Here is a 22,170-nt window from a genome sequence, read left to right on the forward strand (position 1 = left end):
AGTAAACACTTTTCCATAGGTGGTGAAAGTACTTGGGTATATATGGATGTTTAATTATTTAGTTTTTCATAAAACAGTGGCACAATAGGATGTCTAAAACTTTAAAACTGTTTTTGTTTTGTTTTTTAAACTTTTGGTTTAGCAGTACAACTTTGTTTTTACATAGACTATAACTAACAATATAGTAAACTGATAAAATTAGAGATACTCTAAATGAAGCCTGAATGGGCAGGTAAGTTGGGTGGAGTTCTGGCTTAGAGCTTATAAAACATAACTTTAAAGTCTAGGGTTTATCATTCCAATATCAAATGTCAGTGGTGAAGAGGAGAAAGAAACAAAACATTTCTTGCCATTTGTAGTAGGTGAGACCAATGACATATTAGTAAAAGGGCTAACATGGGCGTAAGAGCCACAGCAAATTGGTAGGTGAACAAGCCATGTGGCACTGGGGAAATTAAGAATGATAACCTGGGCGGGTGTGGTGACTCACACTTGTAATCTAATCCTAGCACTTAGGGAGGCCAAGGTGAGAGAATTCCTTGAGCTCAGGAGTTTGAGACCAGCCTGGTGAGAATTCGTTTCTACACAAAGGAAAAAAAAATTGGCCAGTCATGGTGGTGAACATCTGTAGTCCCAGCTGCTTGGGAGGTTGAGGCAGGAGGTTTGGAGGCTGTGATGATTTGTGATCATGCCACTGCACTCCAGCCTGGCCAGGTGACAGAATGAGACCCAACTCAGAAAAAGAAAAAGAAAAGACAGAGGGAAGAAGAGAGAGAGAGAGAGAGAGAGAGAGAGAGAGAGAGAGAGAGAATGATGATCTAATACTGCATTAATGGGGATTCTACCTAAAGATTGCAGAGGAACAGCAAAATCAGACTAAAAAAGCTTTCATGGGTGTTTAGAATTGTACTAAAATTTGAATAATTCTCTTTGAGCAAAGGAATCAGGCATATCAAAACTCCAAAGATGGTTACAAAGTTTAATTCAATTCATTTATCCTTGATAATGAGTCAGACACAATGCTAGGAATTTTTATATTATGTGATATATTTAAAATAATGCTGAAGCTAAAAACTAAAAACATGGGTTATTTTATGCCTCATAAATATGCCAGATGGGAATCACTAGCATTCTATTACCTGCTAATATGTGGGACAATGATACGTAGTGACTGATTACATATATAAAAGATTTGGAGTTTATTCTTTTTATTTGGTGTACTGGTTTTTTTTTTTCTTATGGGCAGTAGTAGTAGAGAGTTTGGAATATAGATAAATATCTATGCATGAAAGAGCAATAAATTTCATTTAAGCATACTAATTGTCTCTTAAATTTACTGTGCACATTAATACCTAATACTTCATATCATGGGAATATTTAATGCCAGGTTTATTCTATTTTTAGCTAAGGCTTTCTCATTGCCAAGCGATGATGTGTTTTCACGCATAAAATAAATGTGTGATGGTACTTTGCTCATATTCTGCTTATTTTCTTCTGTCTATAACATTCCCCAAAGCAAAACTCTTTTTCTGCCTCTTAAATTTCCCTTTATCTTATTTCTCATCATCACCATAAAACTTCTAGAAAGAAGAGTTTTTATCACTCAGTATTTACTTCACAACTCACTGCAGTTTTTCTTCTGAACCCTCTCTGCTTACTAAAATTACCCACCTTAGGACCATTCTTCATGACCTACCACCAAGCGCCTACTCTGGGGCATCTTTGCAGCCTCTATGCTGATGCTTATCCAATCTCGGGGTTTGGTGCTTGTCTTGGTCCATTTCAGTATTTTACTATAACAAACTAGCAGACTAAGTAGGTTATAAACAATGGAAATGTATTTCTTACAGTTCTGGAGGCTGTGAAAAGTTCATCAAGGCACTTGCAGATTCTGTGTTTGCTAAGGACCATCTTCTGGCTCATAGAAGCCATCTTTTGTTGTGTGCTCACATGGTAAAAGGCAAGACAGCTCTCTGGGGCTTCTTTTATAAGGGCATTAATCCTATTCAGGAGAACTCTGAGTCAGCTCTCAAAGGCCCCACATCCTAATACCATCATTTTGAGGATTAGGTTTCCACATATGAATGTTGGGAGTGGAGTGGGGGCAACAAACATTCAGACTATAGTGGTGCTATTTGGCCTGGGTGCTATTCTCCCATCCACTCTTCCTGTTTCTCTGGCTACTACTTCCTTTCAGAGTCTCCTTCCTGGGCTCTTTCTGTCCATTAATGTCTCCTGAATGCAAGCCCAAATCTTTAATTTCTATAGCTTTTGCCTCAGTTAGAGACTCATCACCTCTAACTTGGTTTATTGCAATTGACTCCCAGTATTCTCATAGATTATTTGGCATAAGCCTCTCCCACCAGCTCCATATCATACTACATGCTGTGGACAGAGTAGCTGTCCATTAAAACAGCCTGACCCTGCACTGAATTGCTTAAAACATTCATTGCCCAATGGATCAAATGAAAAAGTTATTGCACGACATGCAAGCTCCTCAGAGTCCAGCTCCAGTTTTCTGTTCCTGTCTCACATTCTTCCATTCTCCTACCTAGTCCAACAGGCCTGGCTACCTCTGAACTTGTGTACCTGACCATGTGTCTGTCCTCCTCTCTGTCTAGCAATATCTAAGGTGTTTAATCCCTATGTTTTTTCATATTGATACAATCAGGGTAACTGTAATGTCTATATTAAGGGATATTTTGATAGTCAAGGAAATCAGACCTGTATAGATGTCTTATTTCCTGCAAGTACCATAAGCTGACCTATACTTCTTCATGTGGTTCTTGTCATTGGATACTTTGAGGTGGACTTGGGGGGGATTTGTAGAAGATACTCAGGAAACCAATAAAGATAATTAAAAGTTTAGAAGATTAGAATTTTGAAGAACAGGACAAAGAATAATTATTCAGTCAAGAGAAGAAAAAGCCTGAGGGGAGATATAATAAAGAAAAATTATTTCCTAGAGGATAGTTAAAGACCATTATCCATTAATATGAACAAGCAAACACAGCCAGCATGTAAAATTTATATTTGCTATAAGGAACATTTCCAACACAAGGGAATTGGCTATATAGAATAGTTTATTCATGAAACTCCTTAAGTTTTTCATCTATAGATCTAAAAAGATAGATTTTCTTCTGTGTTTAACCAATGTAAGTATGAAGATGCCTGAATATAGAGAAGGAACGTGGGTAATTTCCTGCCATTCTTTTTCCCCTCAGTAAGTCAGTCTCTGCCTCTCTTTTCCTCTCTCCATCTTCCCGAATGTCTCTCTCTGGCTTTGTCTCTGTAATACTATTTCTACCTCTGTTTTTCTTTTTCTTTTCTCTTTCTACCATCCCTCAATACTTCTTCATTTGAGCTCCTATCCTCTCAGCATCAGTATGAAGTATAAGCAAAAATAAATGGTCCAAATGTTGCTGTTCTACATTTTTTGTTTCACGTTTCATATATTTTCTAGTTGGCATTTCAAATATTTTTGATTAGAGGAAAATTTCTGTTTCTGCAATGAGTTGAGGGGAGAGGCATTTTTATGATCACTTACTTTGAGTTATTTTGAGATCTTCCTCCTGGATTGCACTTTCCTCAACACAACTCCATATCTTTTCCTTTTGAGAAGAATTTGTCCTATAACTTGTGGACAACACATTTTACCAGTAATTGTGTAGTTCCTTCATTACATGATATGAAATGTCCAAGGGAAGAGGACATTAATCAGTACCATTTCCCCGAGGAGCAAGAAGCACCTCAGAATGCCCCATTCAGTTTTGATCTATATCTTTAGAAGTTCCATTTTTAGCCATTGCATTTAGTAGGTTGAAGTTGTTTCTTGTATTACCTTCCTACTTATGTGTGTACTTCCTTTTCTTTTAGTAATGTTGGTGGCAGTCCTCTTTGTCTTTCATTAACTTTGCTTCATATTTATCCATGATGATTTTTTCTCTTCTTCTGATTTCTTTTTCATTTTTCAGCCTTTTGAGGGCAGATATCATCTTTTCTTTTTCTGAGATTGGTTGCTCATGGATGCAATCCTGTAACTTGGCATGCTGATGGATCCCAGCACTTGCTACTGGAATTCACAGAGCAATGAGGTGACAAATGTTAAACTTGTATTATTTGTGGGAAAAATCATATGACTGAATCGATACAATCATTTTTCTTTTCTCCCAAGCAACTATAATAACTCATATCTGACTTTTAATCTAATCTTCACTAGATTTTTCCCCTCAAGCACTTTAAAAAATACAGATAATTGAATTTTGTTCCTGTCTTTATTGTTTTTACTGTCATGTCATAGTTCAAAAGAACTATCTAATGTTCATTACATGATTTCATTGTGAATCAATGAACCCCAGAACTAAAATTTTACAAGATTGACTCTAGTAAAAAGAGTGAAATTGGCACCTCTAGGAAGTAAAAGCAAGAGAGAGGACAGTGGTCATTATAAGCAGAATATGGAGTTAGCAGTTTGTAGATGATCATTTTTTATTATCATTTCAACAGGTACTATTAAGTGGAAGCTATCCTGTGAAAATATTTGGAACTGAGTGTAAATATTGTTGCTGTAAAGTAGAATGAATTATTAGTATATTTCCTGTAACGGCAATATAAGGCCACTTAAATTATAACTTTAAGTTTCTTGTCTCCCTTTGTCTCTCTGTCTCTCCCTTTTTTCTCTCTCCATTCCACCTTAGTTTTTTTAGCAAATATTTTGAGCACATACAATCTGATCAATCACAATTAAATCATGTTTAAATGTTTTGATTAATTTGGATTTGTTTTTTTCTGTCATAAATATTTATGATACCTACTATTTGCTTGCTTGGTGAGTTACTAAATTACCTTATTTATTAACTAATTTAAGCCACACAAAGTCCATGTGACTGGTATTATTATTTCATTTCGCTTTTACTAATTTCTTCTCTAATGCTTTTTCTTTATGTGGATCTGAGTTTCTGATCTATATAATTTTCCTTCTCTCTGAAAAACTTCTTTTTACATTTCTTGCAAGGCAGGTCTCCTGGCAATCAATTTCCTCAATATTTGTTTGAGAATGTCTTTATATCTCCTTCATTTTTGAAGGATAATTTCACAAAGTACAAAATTCTAGATGGGTGTGGTTTTTTAAATGTCTCTCAACACTTTTGATATTTCACTGCACTTTCTTTTTGCTTGTATGTTTTCTGAGGAGAAGTTACATGTAATTCTTTTTATTACTTCTCTACAGGTAAGATATTTTTACCTCTGGTCTCCTACAAGATTTTTAAAAAAATGTTTTTTCCATATTTTTAATATTATATGCCTAGGTGTTGTTTTTTGGCATTTATCCTGCTTTGCGAATTTTAAGCTTCCTGGGACTATGGTTTGTTGTCTGACATTAATTTGGGGAAATTCTCAGTCATCATTACTTTGAATATTTCTTCTGCTCTTTTCTCTCTTTCTCCTTCTGGTGTTTCCATGAGGCTTATATTACACTTTTTGTAGTTGTTCCACAATTCTTGAATATTCTGTTCCATTTTTTTCAGTCTTTTTTTCTCTTTAATATTGGAAGTTTCTATTGAGATATCCTCAAGCTCAGACATTCTTTCCTCATGTGTGTTCAGTTACTAACAAGCTCATCGAAGGCATTCTTCATTTCTGTTTTTGATATACAACATTTTTTTTCACAGCATTTCTATCTCTCTGATCTCTCTACTTATATTACCCATCTGTCCTTGGATGTTTCATTAGATTCCTTAGCATATTAATCATCATCATTTAAAAAAGAGTTTCTGGCCTGACAATTTTAGCATTCCTGCCATATCTAACTCCGATTCTAATATTTGCTCAGTTTCTTCACAATGGATTTTTTTGTTTTGCCTTTTCATATGCCTTATAAAAGAAATTACAGTAAATAGACCTCTACTAATGTGGTGTTAAGGATTGGAGAGAGGAGGAGTATTCTGTAGTCTATGATTAGACCTCAGTCTTTTAGTGAGGCTGTGCCCTGGGCTATGAACTTCACCAGGGTGTCTCTGTCTCTCTCATCCACCCCCTTCTCCAGGTGGAACAGTATGGTTGGAGAGGTCTAGAGTCAGGTATTTTTCTTCTCCTAGATCAGTTAGGCTCTGATAAAATTCCAGGAAGGTTAGGCTCTATAAAAGTTTTTCTTGAGGGCAGGCCTCATGAAGAACAGAGTGCCTTGGTATATTTTAAAATGAGTGCTTTCCCCTCCCCCCTGTTGAAAGTATAAAGGAATTTCAAAATAATCTTCACTTTGAGGCCTGGTGGAGTTCCAGGAAGTAAAACTCCAAAAAATTTCCCCATTGGAGACTTTAACTCTCAGATTTGTTCACACTGAGTCTCCAGCAATTAATTCATCAATTATAGTTCAGATTTTCCTATCCTGGCTTTGGTTCCCTCAGAGATTTCTTCTTCTTGGTTTCTGCTCCATTAAGTAGTGATTCTCTGTGTTCTGTCAATCTTTCCAGTTTGGGGGGCAGCGATTTGCCCTGTGACCCCACTTCTCTGACAAATCCAGGAAGAGTTGTTGATATTTTGGTTTGTTCAGCTTTTTACTTGCTGTTAGGATGAAGTCATGATTTCCTTTTTTTCCCCCCAATCTTTTCTTTTTATTATAAAGATGTGGAATACAATTCAGGGTTAGGTATACAAACGTTGATTATGCAGGTACCCTTGTGGATGAGGTATGCCCCTCCCTCCCCTAGCAAACTCCTAACATACCACACTGAAAACCTTAAGTCTATTATCTCCACTTAAAATATATGAAAGCAGCCACAGTTATCAACAAGGTCAAATAAGTTGCTTGAGGTAAAACAAAACTATATGTGATGGAGCCTAAAATTAAAAAAAAATTGAACTCCAATTTTATTTCCGTTATAACTTAGCTGTTTCAATTGGTCTTTTGCCTTGAATGACAATTATATGTTGTATTGTTATAACGTTGAATAACAATTATGTATTTGGGTGCCTAATGGTCACAGGGCACAAAGTTTCAGTAGTCAGGAGAAATGTATTTTGGAGCTCTATTGCATGTCAGTGTAACTATAATTACTAATAGCATATAGTAAACCTATATTATAACATCACTTTATATTTCACAAATATATACAGTCATAATTTGTCAATATATAAATAAAAATTAAACATAAAAATTATATATCTGGGCCGGGCTTGGTGGCTCAGCCTGTAATCCAGCACTTTGGGAGGCTGAGGCGAGTGGATTGCCTGATTCCGTGGGTTCGAGATCAGCCCGGGTGACTTGGCGACACCTCATCTCTACAATAAAATAACAAATAACCAGGCACAGTAGCACACATCTGTAGTTCCCACTACTTGGAAGGCTGAGGTGGAAGGATCGCTGGAGCCCAGCAGGTCGACGCTGGGGTGGCCATGAGTGTGCATGCCACCGCACCCCAGCCTAGGCGAAGGAGTGAGACTCCAATTAAAAAAAAAAAAATTATATATCTGGAGAAATGCATTTGAATTACAGAAAATTTCTTCTATAGATTACATTATTCAAATACCACAAAGTTATAGATATTGAGTATTTCATATGTGGAATAAAAGATGAAATCTAATTATAGTGAACAGTACATCGAATATTTGCTATCTCACTTCAGAGCTCAGTCCCTTTCTTGGAAAGATAGGTGTCTTCTATGTAAAACAGAGTTTTTAGAGTACTTTATTATTCTTAAGTATCTTTTCTCTTTTTATGCTATTTCACTACTGACATTGTACTCATAATATAAGAGATTGTCCTTCAGATGGCAATCAGGATGAATGATTATTTGGCTATCAGTAAAGTTAATGATAGTGTAATAAAAAAATTAACAACAATCACATTTATTGAGTGCTTTCTAAAGGTCAGGCAAAAGTTCTTTATAAGAAATTGTCTCATTTAGTTCTCAAAATAACCTTACATAAAATCTGTCACCAATTTCACTGTAAATATAAGAAAATTGAAGTTAAGAAAAGTTACCTTTCTTCTGTTCTCCAGGACTGATAAAGTGTGGGGTGAGGATTTGAGCCTGGCTCCAGAGCTCATGGTGTTAAAAAATTCTGTGTCCATTTGCCCAACTAAGGAATTCTCTTTTAAGAAATATTGATTTATGGCCAAAATCAAAAAGAGGGAAAGTATTGGCCTCAGATTTACATTATCTATTTTTATAGACAAGAAATAAAAATTCACTTAGAACCTAAACTCCTCTTACTCTATTGTGCAGTGGTTTGAGAGCACTGTCACATTTAATTAAAAACTCATATTCTGTCTCACTGTATTTTAATGTGAGTTGACACATAGATAGGAAGTCCAGAAATAACTTTATCACTCAAAATTAACATATAGTAGTGAGGGGTAAGCAGGAACCCAGACTGAGTTTTTAATTTTTCTAATACTGCTAATGAAGAATATTTAAAATACTTCAACACTATTTAATCACCCTCCAATCATGAATTTATATAGTATTTGCATCTATAAGAAGTATTCAGAGTTTTATTTCTTTCCTGATAATTTTAAGATTTATAATCCCCAAATCAACTTTTCAAAAAACAATCTTGTTTCCTTGGTGAATAGATGACCAGAATTATATCCTAAAAACAAGTTTTGCCCCACATTCTGGAAAAGAAGTATGCAACCATTATAGAACAGAACTTCCAGAAGTTGTTTGTGTCCTGCACTGAACTAGTTGAATAACATGGCAAAAGAGCCTCCAGTCTCTGACCTGGCTTCTACAGAACAAATAGACCCTTTCTGTATTTGTTTATTTTTGTCTGTAACTTTGATTGTTTGCTTACTTTTCATGCCAACACTTTATAATAAAATGAGTAAAATCGTCTCAATGATTTAGACTATACTTTCACAGATCTGTTGAACTGTAATCAATATATCCAACTAAATTGAATTTAAAAGGGATAGTTTGTTTGTTACCTCTTTTTAAATCTGTTCCACTAATCACTTATGCCAAACTTAAGTAAGTTTAAGTTTTTGTTTTAAAGAAAAATGGAAACTTTTCACTTCTCTATATTCTTCTTAGGTCTATTCATAAATGCAGTCAGGAATGAGGTAGTTGCTGACATCTGTAAGTAAGTGGCTATGGAAATAAAACTACATTATAGTTAGATATACACTAAAATTAAGGGTCTCATCTTTGCATTTAGAACTGTGTTTTAGTATTGGATGAATGGTAAAACTCAGGAATACTGAACCCCATTTCAAGAGGACCTTTCTAGGTGCAGGTCTGGCACAGCTGAGCAAATGCCTAAATCAAGTCTTCCATCTGCTTGGCCAAAGAAACTATTTCCATATCCATTTCTAGTTTGCTCAGTAGCCTACAAAAGTAATGCATTCTCTCTGTGCTTTGTTTTCCCCCATCTGGTCAGTGAAGCTAATCATACTTACCACAAGCCTCTATCAGGGCAGTTTTCTGAGAGTAATAAAAGAGTGCTCATTGAACATCATGGATGCTGAAAAGTCACTACCTAAGTGTTAAAAAATGTAGAAGGGATGGGGCTGGAAAAGCACATTATTCTTCTGTGTAGTTAGCTAATAAAACAAACACCACCATTTCCTATAAAAATGCTACTACTCCCAAATTTTCTATATGTGGACTCTATATTCTAGACTTCCTGATTTAGTTTTTATAAATAAAATATCTTAGACAGGCCATGAATAAAACATCTCTCTAGTCTTAAATCTAATTTACTGTAGAATTTTTATAAAACTTTATTTTGAATGAATTTTCAGAAAAGTACTTTAAATCATATATATATTATATTTAAGAGTTATATACATGAACTATTTCAGGATTGGCAAAGATGTGGCATATGTGTCACCTGTTCCTCCTCCTGTATACATGGCAGACATTGCTGATCATTAAAATTCTCTACTCTAGTAGAGGATTAAATAAAGACAGAGACTCAGAATTCTCTACAGCACAGTGTTTTAGCATAGTTGGGATGAGTTAAAGCCCTCTTTGCTATTCCTGATCAACTCTGACTTTACTTACAAATAAAGAAGCTGAAGTTCAACTAAAATAATATTTTTAAATGAAGTCATATAACTTGTTATTTTTGGTATCATCTCAAAGTGTTCTCACTGAAGTTTTATTCTGTGATGCCAGGCTGTTCCTATCATTTTCAAGTCTGTCTGTGTTTACCGTATTCTTTATATTCTTTCTGATTGATTGATTGATTCATTTACTCATTGATTAGGTAAGCATTTATGAAGTAGCTACTATGTGGACTATGCCTGGGTGTAATGTCTCTGCACTCAAGCAACTTAGAGTTAAATAGAGAAAGTAAGCTATGTACAAAAATAGACCTGATACATGATTCCCTCCGTTAGAAACATGGTTATATCTCTTTTGCTGCTTGAGAATAGGTCACCTAATTATTGGTATGTCTTCTATTCCTTTCCAGTCAAGATTAACATTAAAATAAATGCCTATACTCATAGTCTTCATTTCCTTTCTTCCCAAATATGGACCAACTCACTACACTGTAATGTGTGCCTCTTTTCAATCTTTGAATCTGTTCTTGCTGACGTCAACAAGGATCTAAATGTTAAATTTAATAGATATATTTCAATTCTTAATTTTTTCACGTTATTTAAATGCTTCACACTGTTAATCATTTCTGAACTTATTATATTACATTTTCTTGTATTTTTTTGTTATATCTCTTTACAATATTTTCCTAATATTTTCTTTTATCCTGGGAGCTGCCTTCTTTTTACACAGTGTGGATTCTTTTTCTTCTTCTAATTCCTTTGAGGTTGGTTTTCTTAGGAGTCTGATCTCAATCCCTTTTCTTCTTCCTATGCAATTTTACCCACCTTTAAAAACGATAAACTGCAAACTTCGCCTATACCCTGAATGTTCTTATATCTTTTCTCCATCCTAGTGTAGACTAGTATATTCAGTCACTTACTGGGGATGCCCTAGTATTCCACAGGCATTCAACTTTTCCAAGACTAAATGTATCTTCTGTCTTCAAACCTGTCTCTCTTTTTGCATTTTCTAATTTGGTGAATAGTAGCACCACTCGTGCTTCACCAGTTGGTGAAGCAGATATATATATATATACTGTTTCTTACTACCTGCATCCTAGAAATGATGAAATTATATTGGTTCTACTCCCTTGATAGACTTTATATCCCTCTCCTCATTTCTGTTGCTAGTTCTTTAGTCAGGCCCTTGTCTTTCCCTGAATTACTGCAGTAGCCTCCTCTAATTTCATTTTATTGCAGTCCTATGAGTCTCCATGCTGTTGTCAGCTAAGTGTTAATAAAACACAAACCGCAGTAGCCTCCTAACTGGTCTAATTTCATCTTATTGTAACCTTATGTGTCTCCATGCTGTTGTCAGCTGAGTATTAATAAAAAACAGACTGTATCAGCTGACATGCAAGCTTAGAATCATTGAAAGCTCCCTTTTACATTCGAGATTAAGTTTAAACTGTCTCCCGGGCTGTACTTGGCCCTTGAAGATCTAGCTCCTGCATTTCCAGCTTTATCCCTCACCACTCTGCTTTCTCTCCATCAACTAACCCCTTAGTTGTGGCTTCAGTTTCAGGATACTTTGAGTACCTTGAGTGTATATCGTCTCTTTTGCCTCATTAGTTTGCATGTATTGTTTCTTCTACCTGAAATTCCTCCACCCCTCTTGCCTTAACTAAATTGACTCGTCATTTAAATTTCAATTCTGATGCTACTTCCACATGGAACCTTTCTCTGATCCATAGTATGCCATCTTTCTTTTTTAAAAATTATATCATTTTCTACATAGCATTGCAATTATCCTCTTTGATCTTTAGCTCCCTGTCACAATGTAAAATCAGTTGCATCATGATTGGTCTTGTCCCTCAAAGTCTACCCATTCAGTCTGGGGGCACTGGACATACCCTTGGCACAGTTCCTCTGCTAAGGTTTGTCAGTGTTTTGGTTAGTGGTGAGAATATACAGTTGCTTGGTCATGAAGTCATCTTGGCTTTTGAGAATTGAGATAGGATGTATCTTGTTTTTAACTAGTAAGGGAGAGAGAAACGAGCATTCTGGGACAACTTCCCACTTATTTCAGCGCTTCATTTTCATACCATCTATGTTGAGCTTGAAAACCATCTGTGTTTTTATCTTTATGGTCAGCTATTGCTGTTCATTTTACCATGATATATGTCAGAATGATACTATTTGACTCTCTTTTAAGTACCTCCTGCTTCTTTGAGTCAAGGGATCTTATCAGTAAAATTCCTTACTATATCTGTGTTATTGATTTATTAAGGTGTATGAGTCTATTAGTTGTTTTTTTGTAGATCATTTTATTTTTGTAAAGTGTGATCTATCTACTAATTGTCATCTCTCTCATCTTCTTTCACATTTTATCCTTACATACCTTTTGACTTGTTTATTTAAAATACATATATTGAAAATGTATTTAAGGTAAATTGTGGCAATCACTATGAGTGGTGGAATATTAGATGACATTTTTCTTCTAATTTTTAATGCTTTTTATATTTTAATAATGAAAAAAGTTTTACCTTTATAATTAAAAAGCTTTCTAAAAGAAGAGAGACAAATAAGAGAAATATGTTCATGGGAAATAATATAACCTATTGAGGTCAATCCCTTTCTCATTGAGTAATGATCCAAATATATTTTTTAAAGAATGCCATTTATTTAATGAAAAAAAGTTTATTAAGTGTTTAAATTAACTAAGGGGGAAAAAGTACTATGATTTAGAAGAGGGAAAACCCAACTCAGTTTTAGAAGGGGAAGAGTAGAAAGAAGAGGAAGTGATATTAGAGCTTTACTTCAAAAAATAGGCAAGGGTTGACTCCTAAAAAAATATAAAGTAAGGTATCTCAAGCATAGGAAACAGCATTTTACAAAAACCTCAGACACAGGAAAGCAAGGGTTCTCAGAATAGCTGGAGATTACTAATTTGTATGAGACAAGAAGTAGAGAGATTGTATGCCATGTTATTTTGTCGATCCATAAACTTTAGTAGGAATTGGTAAAAGTAAAGAAAATATTTCTTTAAGTAATTTCTTCAAGTATGACACAGTTTCTGATTTTATTAAAATCAATGCACACTGCATTTTTTCTTCAGCCTCTACTTTCCAGGCAGAAGTATTTTTTCACTTCTTTAAACCTATCACAGTTTAAATGTAGAACATCATTTGGACAAATCTTGTTACACTTTTGTTTTGTCATAAGGGGCTTATCTCCATGTATGAATTTAAAATACAATTCTTGCATTTTACTTTCTAGTTCTTAGGCATCATTTGGGAATATAATGCAGCTGTTAGCAAAGAGACTGTCCCCCAATTCCTAACTAACCCCAATTAATATTAAACTGTAGCTTAACTCATACTTATTCATAATTCATGTTTTACAGTTATTATTATTTTTTGGAAAACTGACTCCAAAATGAACAAAAGTCATTAGCATGGGGTTATTTTTACTTATGCCCTGCTTTAAATGCAGCATATGTCACACACATCACCTTATGATGACAGCTTGTTTCAACCAGAAGGTCTGTAATTTAAATAAATTCTTGTTTTGTTAATCACCAAAGATGTAATTATGTCATCATATGTTGTATGCTTTTAAAATCATGATTCTGAAACAGATTGTTCTTTGATATTTCCATCATTTTTTCATTAGCTTGCGGAGGGAACCTGGATAGTTAAAAGCTGAGCACCCTTAGCAAACTCTAGATGCTCCTTAATGGCAGGATGTTCATGGTTTTTCTGAACGAGATTGACTACTAATCTGGTGAACACTCAGTCTCATGAATAAATGAGAACCTTTGTTGGAAGTCAGGAGATTGTACATGCTTTCCTTTCATGGACCCCAGCTTTGATAGTTCTTGATCTATCCAAATGTACTTAATTGTGTCATTTTGGTGCTTAGGATAATTATAGTGCTTAGGATTCTTATTGCATATTTAACTTTTCACTGTTTTTTTGTAGTGACTTCTGATACACTTAGTGGCTCAGTGTGGTGATTCTTGCCCTGATTTTTCTTCCTGACCACCTAGGACTGTGTATGAAAGCTTTAGCCACACTAGTGACTCCCAATTCTGGCTGTGCATTAGCATCAACAAGAAGTTTAAAAAAATACAAACTCCTGCCCCATACCTCAGCTTAGGTCAGAGCCTCTTGGGGAGGGACCTAGGCAATGGTGGCTTTTTAAAGTGTTCCAGGTGAATCTACTGTGTAGCCAAGGGTTGGGAATGAGTAGCACATGGACCAGGACTGTGTTCACTTTGAGCCATGGCAAAGGGAGCAGAGGAATCTGGGAATTAGTGTCTTGGGGAAGTGACAGATGAAAATCCAGGTAGGCTTTTTTTGTGTGTATGGTTTGTTGTTGTTGCACTTTGCTTTTTCCCCCTTAATTTTTTATTTTTTTATTTTTTATTGTAAAGATGTGGTGTACAATTCAGGGTTAGGTATATAAACATTAATCATGGAGGTTGATGAGGTATGTGCCTCCTTTCCCTAAGAAGAAGTTCAAAGTCAACAGAATGATGACTAGAAGACTTAAAGAGAGAGAAAACTTAGAACAGAGGATGGAGATGGGCCTGGAACAGCTCCTAGGTCATTATCTGCTGCCCAAGAATGTGTGTATCCCGAGCAGATCTAAGCCATACTGTGAAGAAAAATGACAGAGGAAAGAGACAATCTAGTTAAATGAACAACAAGTACTTCAAATTAGTACGTGTTATAGTTTTCTTACTTGCTACCCTCTGTTCTCAGTTTTGAGTGCTGCTGATTTGCATGTAGATTGTTAGGCAAACTAAGAATCAAAGTAATGTTAAATGAATGGTGCTGTCTACCTGCTTTTCCCTGCATTGTGCACTCATACCTTGACAGTAATGATCAGATAAGGTTTTCCTGGTACAAACACGGATATTTATCTGGAGACTTTCCCTGGAGGCTTCATCTACCCATTTTAAGCACTTCTAGCATGCTCTCGCTCACAGCTCCAGGACCTGGATAAAAAGCCAACCATGTATATAACCAGAAGGCCTACTTTTCAGCTCAGGAGTTGCTACCAGCTTCCCTTGTGCCTGCCTGTGGACATTTTCTGATTTTATGCCCTGGTGTCCACATTTTTATTAAATCAACTCCCTGCATTTGGTGATTTGGCTTTTTCTGTTGGCTGAGCAACTCTAGTTTAGCATCAATTATCTGCTAACCCTTAGATGAGGGATTGCAGTTCAGACTCTGATTGCTCAGGACCCCTTCCTGGCTTCAGAGTGCTGAGACACAGATGGTCACCATCATCATGGTTAAGAGGTTCAGCCGTGTATTCCCCATCTCCTTCATCCCTGGAGGCAACCTGTTCACAATAATGAGTCATTTCAATTAAGGAGTTTATGAAGATATCTAAAAGTATTTTTTTTGAGTATCAAAACCTAAAATCTGTAATAAATACAGTTGACCTTTGAACAACATGGGTTTGAACTTCACAGGCAAATTTATACATGAATTTTATTCTACTTCTGCCACTCCTGAGACATCAAAACCAACCCCTCCCTTTCCTTCTTCTCAGCCTACTCAATGTGAAGATAACAAGGATGAATACTTTTATGATGATCTCCTTCCATTTAATGAACAGTAAATATTTTCCTTATGATTCTCTTAATATCATTTTCTTTTCTCTAGTTTATTGTATGAATACGTACATATCCATTTTATATATATATATATGAAATGCGTGTTAATTGTTTGTGTTATCAATAAAGCTTCCAGACAACAGTAGGTTATTGGTAGTTACATTTTTGGAGAGTCAAAAGCTATACACATTTGTTTTTTACTATGGGGCGGGGTTCGGTGCTTCTAACCCCTGTGCTCTTCGTGGGTCAACCGTACATGTTTTTCTATCAATGAAATTAGGGTAAATATATATAATACTTGGTTTGGATTGACATCAATTTCCAGATCTTCCTTACTCATTTCACTCCAGAAGGTCAAATTTATTTCTCTCTTTAGATTTAACAAATATTTTCTAGACATCTACAGCATTAGGCACTGTGTTAGATATTTTGATCTATGTTCATATAATGCTCTGGAACTATCAGGATTCCAGAAACAATTTCTGATCTTCAGAGTTCTGGCTGATCTTCAAAGTTCACATAGTATTAAACACTGTGTAGTTTTTCTCACAGACTGATGACTGCTTAGCATACAGTCTGCTAGTTGCAGGATATGGCTCTGTTCAAGGAATAATCTACTTTTAATGGGAAAAAATGGTCATTTGATAAAAATACCCAACTAAAACATGACCTCTATGCTCAAGAGGAATTCAAAGTGAATACCTTTGGGTTTCAGAGGAATGCTTTTTAGTTTGGTCCTGGATATAAGTAATTCAACTGTTAACTGCTGCTCTTAACATGTGTGCAGGAAGTTCATGCTTGAGCACATTCTAGTGTAGTAAGGACTTCAGAAAGGAACCAGAAGAAAAAGATAGCTACATAGTCTTGTGGTTGCAGTAAAACACATCATGGATTCAGGCACAGGTAGGAGCTCTTGGAAACTGAATTAAGATTTCAGAAATATGTGAAATCTCACAGTTTAAATTATAAAATATTCACGTAAGAATAAATCTGTTGACTTCTCAATTATACTACTGATGAAAAGCACCATTTTTGTTTGAAGAAATACTATTTGTGTGTGTGTGTGTGTGTGTGTGTGTATGCTTGTGTGTGTGTATGCTGGAAAGAGTGAGTGCAATGTTACAGGGTTTCTGTGTTAAATTATAAAATTAGGCATGTAGGAATTTTTAAATATTGTATCAGATTTAGTGAGAGTTGTATTTTTGGATGTAAAACTAAATGTATCTTTAAATGTAAATTGGTAATATGAATTTGATAGCTTTATGTGTCAACTTGGTTAGGTCATAGGACCCCAGGTATTCAATCAAACACAAATCTAAGTGTTGCTATGAAGGTATTTTCTTATATGAAATAGATAATATCCAGGTGGATGTTGGGATAGGGGTTGTCCTTCCAATGTTTCCATTTCAGGAAGTGTTTTAAAAAGCAAGCCTTGTTAAGGCTGTGCAGAGCTTGCCGGATGCATCCTTGCCTCCAAAGCCTGCCTGCCTGCAGCACTGGGCATTCCAGCAGCTGCCCTCGCTGCTCCCTTAGCATGCCCTGCTGCTTCTGGCCCTCTTTGCCTTTGTATGTCTGTTTCCTTCTACTTCAAACACTTTTGCCCTCCTCTGCCCTCATCTGTGAAGGCTTCTGTTCTCCCTGCCCCCTCCCCTTCACTCTAGAAGAATTGGGTTCTTCTCATTTCCGCCTCCCCTCTTGTGCCTAGCATTTCCACCAGAGGGCTTTGTTAATTTGTTTGCGAGTCTTTTTTCATTTGCTAAATGGTAATGACCATGTCTTATTCATCTTGGTATTCCCAGCATCTAGCACAGTTTCTGGCTTCTAGGAGGTGTTCAATCAATATTGTTGAAAGAATGAATAAATAGCTGACCCTCTCCTTCAGGAATATGCAGCTGCCTTTAAGTTAAGTTGCAGATGGCTGGGAGGCATCTTAAGTGGTTATCCTTCCAAGGCTGGGTATGCTCTTGAGCTTCTTGTTCCTGAGTTGCCTGAAGAGAAATTCCCAGGCAACCAGACCTTTAATTACCGCCAAACGTCTATGCTTTCAGTGTTTGTGGAGGATTATATGTATGCCAAGCAGGTTTAAGATGATTATGTAGAAATCTCTAGCATGTTGGTGGCACGGATGCTTCGCAGAATCAGAATACATATCGGGGCTGCTTTATTTTAACCTTTCTAATGACATATTTGAAGCTCTATCTGCATTTATTAGCAATGAGTCCAGTATCTCTTTTGAAGTTATACCCACTCAGTCAACCTTGAACTTGAGGCCTTACCTAGTTCTAGGTAGGGTCACTTGGGTGTGTGTTTTTAAAATAAAAGCTATGCTATCTAATTATTCTACTTCACATGTGTCTTGCTGTCACTGCTGTGTGGTGTCCCTTTTGAAGCTTGCTCTTATGTAGGTGCGTGGACCTGTTTGTTCATCCTGAATGCCCTTGCTGGCCTAGACCCTGCATAGGCCACAGTGGTGTCCCTAACTCCAGAAGGTTGAGTTCAAAAGAATTTTCACCAGTCATACAGAGTGCTGAAAACAATTCTCCCACCCATGGCTCTTAGTGAGTAGTCCAAGTCAGCAGCTTGGCCACCCATTTTGGACACAGTTTTTGTTTAGGGAGTTCTCATTATCTTTCTGTGGCCCTGAGCCTCAGCCAGGTCCTCCTCAATAGTTCTCTGTCCTTCCCATCTTGGGGAGAGGAATCCTCCTTTTCTTCCCTGGTGATCAACTTTGCACATCAGGCATCTTGAGGCCTTCGCTAGAGTCACAGAAGTTTATTACACTCTTTCCTATTCCCCTTCCTCAGTAACTTTTTTATCTTAACCCAAGGAGCTACTGGGAAATTACCCAAGTGATTCTTCAAGGAACCAAGAAAACATTTGTTTTGAGGTAACTTCTTGCTTTCCCCCATGAAATAAATAAAGCAGATATAAATTTTTATGGGTCTTTCAAGTGGCACTAGATTTAATCTGTATTTTAGCAGGCATTATGATGTAAAAATGGGAGCCCTTTCATGCAACTATGCCATCATTTTTCCATTAAGAGATGCTAAGGAGAGTGATCAGTTAAAACATAGAAAGATGTTTCAAATGCAGTACCTGCTGGGTTTGGTGGCCTATGCCTGTAATCCCAGCACTTTGGCAGACTGAGATGAAAGGATCACTTGAACCCAGTAGTTCCAGACCAGCCTATGCAACATAGAAAGACCCTGTCTCTATACACATACACATACACATACACACACACACACACACACACACACACACACACACACACACACACACACACAAATTGGCCAGGTATGGTGGCACATGCCAGTAGTCCCAGCAATTTGGGAGACTGAGGCAGAAGGATTGCCTGAGCCTAGGAGTTTGAGGCTGTGGTGAGCTGTGATCGTGCCACTGCATTCCAGCCTGGGTGACAGAGTAAGACCCCGACTCAATAATAATAATAATAATAATAATAATAATAATAATAATAAATTATAATAATTTATTTTATTAAAATACTATTAAAATAAAATGCAGCACCTTATGGAAGAAACTCTAATTTCCAAATGTGAATTGTCCACAGGCTTTAAAATAGTGGCTTAATTACTTTGTAGGTACTCAGTACCCTTCAGGACAGATTTTAAACTAGTCACCATACTCAACTCATTCTAATTCTTTTTGTATCCATTCATAGGTAAGTCCTAGGACTAGGATGGAAATTAAGATTAAAATTATAATTAGTATAAGCTTGAGATTTTTTGTTTGGAAAGCTCAGGGAAGGGAAGAAAAAGGGCAATTTCTAGGTTGAATAGAAGGAAGGTAATAGCTACTAGAAAGAATTTTATAGAGAAGGGTAAGCAGGCAGAACCTATTAGCTCAAAACCACATTTGTAAGGATGAGATTTTTCTGCATATACATTTATCTGGAGTCAAAATGCGATGGTAACGAGAAGTAGTGACAGTGCAATTTCTGTAATTAAAGTTATTATAAGAATAATTATTATTTTCTTGAGTATACCAGACTAATTGATGGGAATTCACTTGTACTAGTTAATACTAAAAGAATATGATCCTCATCAATAAATGGAGACATATAGGAATAGTCAAACTACATCTATGAAGTATCAGTATCAAGCAGCAGCTTCAAATCCAAAATGGTGACTAGATGTGAAGTGAAATTTTAATTGGTGAAGAAAACAAACAGTGAGAAATGTTGAGCCAATGATGACATGCAGTTCATAAAAACCTATTTTTATAAAGAATATTGAGCCATAAATACAATCTGAAATAATGAAGGATGTTTTGATACAGAAGATTAAAACAAGACTCCTACCTATCATCATACACAAAGTCAACTCTAAATGGATCAGACCTAAACGTAGAACCTCAAACTATAAGAACCTTAGAAAATGCAGGATACACCATTATGGAAATTGGAACTGGCAACCAATTCCTGATCAGAATCCCAAGTACCCATGCCATAAGAGATAAGATAGACAGGTGAGACCTCATCAAACTGACCAGCTTCTGCAAAGCCATTGTGAGAGCGGGGAGATAGTCCACAGACTAGGAAAAAATATTTGTCACCTGTATATCTGACAAAGGCCTAATATCTACAAGGAACTCAAAAGTGCTGAAAAGAAAAAAAACAGCCCCATTACAAAGTGGGTAAAAGACATGATTAGGCACTTCTCAGAAGAAGACATATGAGCAATCAACAGATACATGAAAAAATGCTCAGCCTCACTAGTCATCAAAGAAATGCAAATTAAAATTACACTGAGATACCCCCTAACTCCAGTTAGGATGGCCATCATCAATAACTCAAAAAACAACAGATGCTGGAGAGGATGAGACAAAAAGGGAATACTTCTACACTGTTGGTGGGAAGTGTAAACTAGGACAGCCTCTGTGGAAAACTGTGTGGTGATTCCTAAAAGATCTAAAAATCGACCTTCTATATGACCCTGCAATCCCCCTACTGGGAATATACCTGGAAGAACTCAAATCACTCTGTGAAAAAGATACCTGCACAAGCATATTTATTGCAGCATTGTTCACAATAGCAAAAACATGGAACCAACTGTGCTGCCCATCCAAAGAGGACTGGATAAATATACAAATATACATGATAGAATATCATACCGTCATAAAGAAGGACAAAATTATGAACTTCACAGCAACTTGGAAGGACTTAGAGTCTATAATACTGAATGATCTATTACAGAAACAAAGAACTGAGTATCACATGTTCTCACTCATAAATGGACCTTGAACAATTTTCATACTACTATAAGAAAGGGATTGGCAGTAATGGGAAACTGCCAGGAGAGAGCACACCTCATCAACAAGGATACGTGCATAATTGACCTTTGTATACCTTACCCTGAATTATACCGCACATCTTTTTTTTTTTTTTGAGTTGGAGTCTCACTCTGTTGCCCAGACTGGAGTGCAGTGGCCGCTCCCGGCCACCACAGCCTCGACCTGCTGGGCTCCGGCGATCCTTCCGCCTCAGCCTTCCCAGTAGCCAGAATTACAGGCATGCACTACCACGCCCGGCTGATTTTTTGATTTATTGTAGAGATGAGGTCTCGCTGCCCAGGCGGGTCTCGAACATGCAGTCTCAGGCAATACACTCACCTCAGCCTCCCAAAGGCGCGAGATTACAGGCTGATCCACCAAGCCCGCTACCCCACATCTTTAAAATAAAAAATTAAAAGAAAGAATAATTAATTAAATTAGGATAATAAATGTGGTTGATGCTGCAATTGAGTTAACTGATGATAGGACTAATGTAGTTCCTCCAATTAAGTGTATAAGTAGGTGGCCTGCTGTAATGTTGACAGTCAATTGCACAGCTAAGGCTATAGGTTGAATAAAGAGACTGATGGTTTCAATGATTACTAGTTTTGGAATAAGTGAGATGGGGGGTTCCTTGGAATAAAAAGTGGGCTAGGGATGCTTTAGTTTTGTGGCGGAAGCTGGAAATTACTGCCTCTGCTTATAGTGGGATAGTGATTCCTAGATGTATTGATAGCTGAGAGGTAGGTATGAGTGAAGGAGGCAATAAGCCTAACAGATTTGTTGAGCCAATAAGTAAAATAAGGGAAATCAGGATTAGGGATCAAGTTTGTCCTGTATTATTATGTATTGTTATCATTTAAGTACGAGTTGCACTAGTCATTGCTGCATCGAGATGAGTCAGTTAATTAGGTGATTTGAGATGGGAAATAGTATATTTGGGAATAGAAAAATTAGGACTACTACTGGTAATCCTATTATTGTTGGAGCAATGAAAGAGGTGAACAGACTTTCTTTCTTTTAGTTCTCAAGGGGTCTCATGTTTTTGTATTTTAACAATATTTGAGTTTGGGCTCCTTGGATAAATAAATTTTGAAATTTTTAGTTGAAATATAATAAAAGTGTTAAGATTACAGAAATAATACTAATGAATCATGTTGAGGTATCTAGTTGAGGCATTTCACAATGGAAAGGTTAAAACTTTCTTTTTTTTTTTTGAGTTGAAGTCTCACTCTGTCACCCAGACTGGAGTGCA

General features: G+C 36.4%; 1 protein-coding gene across 4 annotated transcripts in view; it reads left to right on the forward strand.

Moving 5' to 3' along the window:
• Positions 1-22,170, forward strand: part of TMEM117 (transmembrane protein 117) — a 503,113-nt gene that overhangs the window by 220,334 nt on the left and 260,609 nt on the right. The gene's annotated exons all lie outside the window — the stretch shown is intronic.

This window comes from Carlito syrichta, unplaced genomic scaffold, assembly GCF_000164805.1.
Source record: "Carlito syrichta isolate Samal-C Ts95f unplaced genomic scaffold, Tarsius_syrichta-2.0.1 Scaffold316102, whole genome shotgun sequence".
NCBI classification, from domain to species: domain Eukaryota; kingdom Metazoa; phylum Chordata; class Mammalia; order Primates; family Tarsiidae; genus Carlito; species Carlito syrichta.